The sequence below is a fragment of the Carcharodon carcharias genome, chromosome 4, assembly GCF_017639515.1.
Source record: "Carcharodon carcharias isolate sCarCar2 chromosome 4, sCarCar2.pri, whole genome shotgun sequence".
Lineage (NCBI taxonomy): Eukaryota > Metazoa > Chordata > Chondrichthyes > Lamniformes > Lamnidae > Carcharodon > Carcharodon carcharias.
In genome coordinates, this window is record NC_054470.1 from 55,623,899 (window position 1) to 55,631,326 (window position 7,428).

At 46.8% G+C, this 7,428-nt stretch overlaps 1 non-coding gene across 1 annotated transcript; it reads right to left on the reverse strand.

The window, feature by feature from the left end:
- Positions 1–517: 517 nt before the first annotated feature.
- Positions 518–767, reverse strand: LOC121277538. The gene has a single exon (XR_005942909.1). It is a non-coding gene; the product is annotated as a small nucleolar RNA SNORA53 (small nucleolar RNA).
- Between the last annotated feature and the right edge of the window lie 6,661 nt (positions 768–7,428).

Sequence of the window (7,428 nt, forward strand, 5' to 3'; positions counted from 1 at the left end):
ATAAGTTCAAGGTGAGAAGCAGGAGGTTTAGGGGGGATGTGAGGAAAACTTTTTTACCCAGAGGGTGGTGTCAGGCTGGAATGTGCTGCCTGGGAGGGTGGTGGAAGCAGGTTGCCTCATATCCTTTAAAAAGTACCTGGATGAGCACTTGGCACATCATAACATTCAAGGCCAAGTGCTGGTAAACGGGATTAGGTAGGTAGGTCAGGTGTTCCTCACATGTCAGTGCAGACTTGATGGGCCAAAGGGCCTCTTCTGCACTGTGTCATTTTGTGATTCTGTGACACAAAACTAGGTGGGAATGTGAATTGTTACGAGAATGCTTAGAGCTTTAGAAGGATTTAGATGGACTAAGTGAGTGGGCAAGAGCATAACAGGTGGAATATATTGTGAAAAAATGTGAAGTTATCCACTTTGTTCGGAAAAACAGAGATGCAAAGTATTTTGGAAATGGTGATAGATTGGGAAGTGTTGATGTCCTTCATTGCAATATTTAAACCAGATGGATTTTGATAAACGTGTCCACATAGCAGCAATGTCCTGACGGCAGCAACAGCCTGGAGTAACAGGTTGTTCACATCAGAACTGAGGGGCTACCGTGCAGGTATATTACTTTAACATGCCAATGACTCAAGTACCTTTGACTGTACAACCACAAGTTGATGAATGTCATCTGCCAGCCCACTGTAGAACCTAACATCAGGGTGCAGAGATCTACCAGCAAGGCAGAACAGATACATCCCAAAGGTGGATCTAAGGAGCATCTAAGTGATGGTTACCCTTGTTCATGAGTCACTGAAAGCCAACATGCAGGTGCAGCAAGCAATTAGGAAGGCAAATGGCATGTTGGCCTATATTATAAGAGGATTTGAGTACCGGATTAAAGATGCCTTGCTGCAATTGTATAGATCCTTGGTGAGACCACACCTCGAGTATTGTGTACAGTCTTGGTCTCCTTATCTAAGGAAGCGCATACTTGCCATAGAGGGGCTGCAACAAAATTTCATCACACTGATTCCTGGGATGATGGAACTTATATATGAGGAGAGATTGAGGAGGGTGGGCCTTTATTTTCTAGAGTTTAGAGGAATGAAAGGCGATCTCAGTGGAACATGCAAAATTCTTACAGGGTCAACAAGGTAGATGCAGGAAGGATGTTTCACCTGGCTGAGGGGTCTAGAACCAGGAAACAGTATCAGAAAAAGAGATAGACCCCATTTAGGACTGAGATGCGAAGGAATTTCTTCACTCAGATGGTGGTAAACCTTTGGAATTTTTTACCCCAGGGGCTCAGTCATTGAGTATGTTGTTCAAGACAGAGATCAATACATTTCTAAATAGTAAAGACATCAAGAGATATGGAGACAATACAGGAAAATGGCATTGAGATAGAAGATCAGCCATGATCTCTTTGAATGGCGGAGCAGGCTCATGAATGGCCTATTTCTACTCCTGCTTCCTATGTCCCTAAGTGACTGAACAGGCCAGTTCTTAACCTGCAGATCTTTGGCTGCATGGGGCAGGATGTCCCATGAGTTAATGGGATCCAGAGTGCAGGATTTGCTTCCTTTTCTTTCCTTCTCTGACTTCACCCTGCTTCATCATTAAGATGCCGTGACTCTAAGTGTGATGCGGCTTGATGGACACATTGTTGCCATTCTGAACAATCAGTAGCACTCTCGTCCCAGTCACTAATGTCAATGCTGTTGTGCTTCAAGGGGAGCTTCAGAGTGTCTTTGAAATGTTTTCTTTGTCCTCCCTGGGAACCCTGGCCATTAGAGTGTTGAGAAAACTGTACCTGGTGGGCGAGATAGTTTTCAGCCATCAGGAGACAGTATCCAGTCCGTCAAAGCTGATTTTGCAGCTTTGCCTGATTGCTTGTGGAGTGGATGGTGATTTTGCCTATCCTAGCCTTGTGAGTAGCTCAGGAAACAGTGGTCGAAGAAACAAAAACCCATGCCAAGAGTTTCCTTAGTTTCTGCTCTGCCACTGAAACCTTGCTGGAAGTTTGGTGGAAATCATATTTATACACATAAATGGTGCATTTCCTGAAGTTACAGTAATAGAGAGGGAGAAGGCCCAAGAACATTTCCAGCACCAGTGTTTCTAAGTCAATCAGGAATAATCCATTGAAACCAAGTATTTTTAACACCCTGGTGTAAATATGAGTGAAAGAAATTCAAGGGGTGAATTTTACATTGGAAAAGCGGGACTGCCATGTCCCGCCAATGCGTTAAAGCTGACGTGATGGTGTCAGATCACAAACCTGACTTCATCGCACAGGTGCACCATACTAAGTTAAATGGGCAGGTGCCAGAGTTGCCTTGGGAGTCCTCAACATTGGCACTGGCCCCCATGAAATCTCATGGCATCAGGTCAAACATGGTCAAGGAAATCCCTGCCGATTACCACATACACGCTGCTCCCCACCCCCCACCCCTGCTGATGAATCAGCACTACCACAAACCGAGCTGGCCAAGTCCTAAATGGCATAGCTGCTAGGCTGGGTCTGCGGCAGGCGGTAAGGGAACCAACAAGAAGGAGAAACATTCTTGAACTCATCCTCATCAATCTGCCTACCGCAGATGCATCTGTCCATGACAGCATTGTTAGGATTGACCACCGCACAGTCCTTGTGGAGACCAAGTCCTGTCTTCACATTGAGGATACCCTCTGTTGTGTTGTGTGACACTACCACCATGCTAAATGGGATAGATTTCGAACAGAACTAGCAACTCAAGACTAGTCAGCCATGAGGTGCTGTGGGACATCAGCAGCAGCAGAGTTGTACTCAACCACAATCTGCAACCCCATGGCCCTGCATATCCCCCACTCTACCATGACCACCAAGCCAGGGATTCAACCCTGGTTCAACGAAGATTGCAGGAGGGCATGCCAGGAGCAGCACCAGACATACCTAAAAAAAAATGAGGTGTCAACCTGGTGAAGCTATAACACAGGACTACTTATGTGGCAAACAGCATAAGCAGCAAGTGATAGCCAGAGCTAAGCGATTTGACAACCAATAGAACAGATCTAAACTCTGCAGTCCTCCCACATCCAGTCGTGAATAGTGGTGGACAATTAAACAACTCACTGGAGGAGAAGCCCCCACAAATATCCTCATCATCAATGATGGAGAACCTTAAGATAAGGCTGAAGTATTTGCAACAATCTTCAACCAGAAGTGCCGAGTGGATGATCCATCTCAGCCTCCTCCAGCGGTCCCCTGCATCACAGATGCCAGTCTTCAGCCAATTCGATTCACTGCACGTGATATCAATAAATAGCTGAAGGCACTGGATACTGCAAAGGCTATGAGCCCTGACAATATTCCAGAAATAGTACTGAAGACTTGTGCTCCAGAGCTCTCCACACTCCCAGCCAAGCTGTTCCAGTACAACTACAACACAGGCATCTACCCAGCAATATGGAAAATTACCCAGGTATGTCCTGTACACAAAAAGCAGGACAAATCCAACCCAGCAAATTACCGCCCCATCAGTCTACACTCCATTATCAGTAAAGTGATGGAAGGGGTCATCAACAGTGCTACCAAGGGGCACTTACTTAGCAATAGCCTGCTCACTGACGCTCAGTTTGGGTTCCACCAGGGTCAGTCAGCTTCTGACCTCATTACAGTCTTGGTTCAAACGTGGACAAAAGAGCTGAATTCTAGAGGTGAGGTGAGAGTGACTGCCCTTGACATTAAGTCAGCATTTGACTGAGTGTGGCATCAAGGAGCCCTAGCAAAACTGAAGTCAATGGGAATAGGGGGAAACTCTCCACTGGTTGGAGTCATACCTAGCACAAAGGAAGATGGTTGTGGTTGTTGGAGGTCAATTATCTCAGCTCCAGGGCATCACTGCAGGAGTTCCATAGGCCTAACCATTTTCAGCTGCTTCATCAATGACCTTCCTTCAATCATAAGGTCAGAAGTGGAGATGTTTGCTGATGATTGCACAATGTTCAGCACCATTTGTGACTCTTCAGATACTGAAGCAGTCCATGCCCAAATGCAGTAAGACCTGGACAATATCCAGGCTTGGGTTGACAAGTGGCAAGTAACATTCGCACCATACATGTTGCAGGCAATGATTATTTCCAACAAGAGAGGATCCAACCATCGCCCCTGGACATTCAATGGCATTACCATCGCTGAATCCCCCACTGTCAACATCCTGGGGTTGCTATTGACCAGAAACTGAACTGGACTAGCCATATAAATAATCTGACTACAAGAGTAGGTCAGAGGCTAAGAATCCTGCGATGAGTAATTCACCTCCTGACTCCCCAAAGCCTCTCCACCATCTACAAGGCACAAGTCAAGAGTATTATAGAATACTCTCCAGTTGCCTGGATGAGTGCAGCTCCCACAATACACAAGAAGCTTGACACCATCCAGGAATAAGCAATCTGCTTGATTGGCACCCCATCTACAAACTGTAGGGGGCGGTGGTGTGTGTGTGTGTCAGCTTCACCTCTGACTTCTGAGTGATACGAATCATTCCCTGGGTTCTAGACCTTGGACTTATTTGGGGGTTGTGACAAAGTGCAGCAGACAACTGGTTTTGGTGCAAGAGAAACTGAGTTTATTGAAGTCACAAATGAACTTATAACATTAGGATTACACTGAGATTATACAGATTTACAAAGTACACTTAGTTAAGAATGGGGAACACATGGCATAACGAGGGAAAATCATGCTACTAAACCCCTTACCCTTGTCCCACCCCCAAAACCTAACTAAATTGAACTAGGAGAAATCAGGGATCATGCTTACCAACCAGGGTTCCTTGACAGTTCGAAATCCAACCAGGTAAGCCGGTTGCAGTTAGGGGTATGGTTTTTGTGTCTTCTGGGGCCTGCCGTCCCCACGTGGTCCCAGTCTGTGGAATCTGCGAAGGTTCTTCAGTTGGGTAGAGGGCGCGGTTGTGGGTGGTCGATCTTCGTGGAGGGCTGCGATTGCAGCCTTGTTGTCTTCGATTGAGCCTGCCACCCCGTGCCCCTCACCGTGATGTTGCCTGTGGGCCTGCAAGCCTCCAGATCTCCTCCCTCTGCTAGGCTCAGCTCCCTATTTTAACTCTGCAAAACTGCTCCCAACTGCTCACTGCCCTGTGTCAGCTTTCAAAATTGTTCACCCTTCTGTGTCCCTGCTCAAAACTGTGTCAGCTTTCAAAACTGCTCACCCTTCTATGTCAGCTATCAAAACTGCTCACTGCCCAAAACTGTTCCCTTCCGATCTCCTGGCCCAGTTATACTGTTTTTTTTTTTCGAATTTCTTATATCAATCCAAATCAAGGTTAGTTCTTTGTTTGATTTTGGTGGGCTTCCTCAGGTGATTGTTGTCTCGTTGTTTTTAATGGGCTCGCATGATGTTTATCTTTGTCTTCCTGCCCCCGTAGTTAGTAGCGATTATTTATGCAAGATTTTGATGGGCTTTAGTTTCATTTTGATTGTTTTAAAGGGAAGAATGAGTATTCTGTTTCCTCTTGTTGTCTGGTTTCGGGTAAAAGTCCAAAAGTCATATCGTTGTTGATGATATGAAAAATGTGGGAATTTTGAGAACCCTTCAAACATTCACTCCCTCCACCACTGACGCACAGTAGCATCAGTGTGTGCCATCTACAAGATGCACTGCAGAAACTCACCATGGCTCCTTAGGCAGCACTTTTCAAGCCTACAACTACTACCATCTAGAAGGACAAGGGCAACAGACACACCGGAATACCACGACTTGGAAGTTCCCCTCCAAGCCACCCACCATCCTGACTTGGAAATATATTGCTGTTCCTTCATTGTCACTGGGTCAAAATCCTGGAACTCCCTACTTAACAGCACTGTGGGTGTACCTACACCACATGGACTGCAGCGTTTCAAAAGGACAGCGTACCACCACCTTCTCAAGGGCAATTAAGAATGGGCAATAAATGCTGGACTAGCCAGCAATGCCCACATTCCGTGAATAAATAGAACAAAAAAAATTGGGCAGCCTACGGTTGTCCAGTGTACTTGACTGCAGTGCCGCAAAAGGCTCAATAACCTTTTGAGATCTGCAATATATACATGGAAGGGTGTGATATGGGTCAATTATGGCATTGGCTTCGGTGTTGTCCAAGTATGTAAGGCCCTATATTGCTGACATGTCATTCTGCATGGCAGGGGGCATTGTGAAGAGAGTTGGGCAGCTGACTAAAGTACATCATGGCCACATATTTTAAGGTCTGATCATCATCATTCCAATTTCTCTCTTTAGTTGCAGGAGAATAGGGCACTCAATTCCAGAGAGAGGAACAGGACTGGAGGTGGTGTACCGAACTTAACCGTCCTGACACCCTTTGAGGAGGAGGCCCTAGAGCTCATTGCCAATGAATGGAGCTGGGCCATAGGCTGAGGTGAGATAGAAAGAGGACCCTTGGGTGGTGAGATTCCAAGAGCACATTTTTATAATTACAGTAAATAGTCCTGATGGGACTGGGGAGGTGTGGGTGCTTGAAGATGGCGAAGCTGGCAGGAAGGTAGCTTTGATGGTTTCTGATGTTGGAGGCTTACAGGCATAAGTGAGGAATATGTGCTTCTAAGGCTCTAAGGTTCAAACACTGTTTCAAACCTCCCAGTGGTTCCAGTATTTGCAATGGGGACCTGTGTCTCAGTAACCTCGCCTCAAAGGATGAAGATGCCATTAACTCTCCTTTTTGTTTTCCCCACAGGTTCAACATTGGCAGCTGCAGGGAAAAGCCCCGAGGGACCGACATTCACCTCTAAGGAGGAAGAGGATGCCTCAGAGTGTGCAGTGTCACACCCTTGTCCCGCACCTAGTACCAGTGCAAATACAGGCACCTCGTGGGTATGCACAATTCGGCTGTAATAGATAGGCACACTGGTGAGAGCATATAACAGTTTCACAAAAAGCAGTTGGAGACTGAGATGGAGCAGGCCTCTGGCAGTTGGAGGAGTGCTGGGGGCGACCTAGGTGCTGAGCTTTAAGCTGCTGACGAGCCTCTGGAGCTAGCTATTAGGTGGGAGATGCAGGATGAACAGCACAAGGTGCATGGGGATGCAGCAGAGACACACCGTGCATTCTGGCACGGACGTTGGAGGAGTCCAACCAGGTCATGAGCATTGTAATCACTCACTCTATGGAATCCATGGTTTCCTCCATTGACAGACAGGTGACTTTCACGGAGGGCCAAACCCAGCAGATCACTGATGTGACACTGGGTATACATTATAACCTCTACTCCATCGCCTTGTCTCTGAGATCTGGGGCCCAGAGCCCAGGCAAGAGGGGGACAAAGAGTCTGGAGCCACAACTAGATCTTGATCCCTCCCAGGAAAGCAGAGAGGCCAAAGGGACCTCATGGCAGTGGATGAGCAGCTGCTGATGCCATTGTGAGGAGCACCTGCCAGGGCACTTCTGACGGGGAC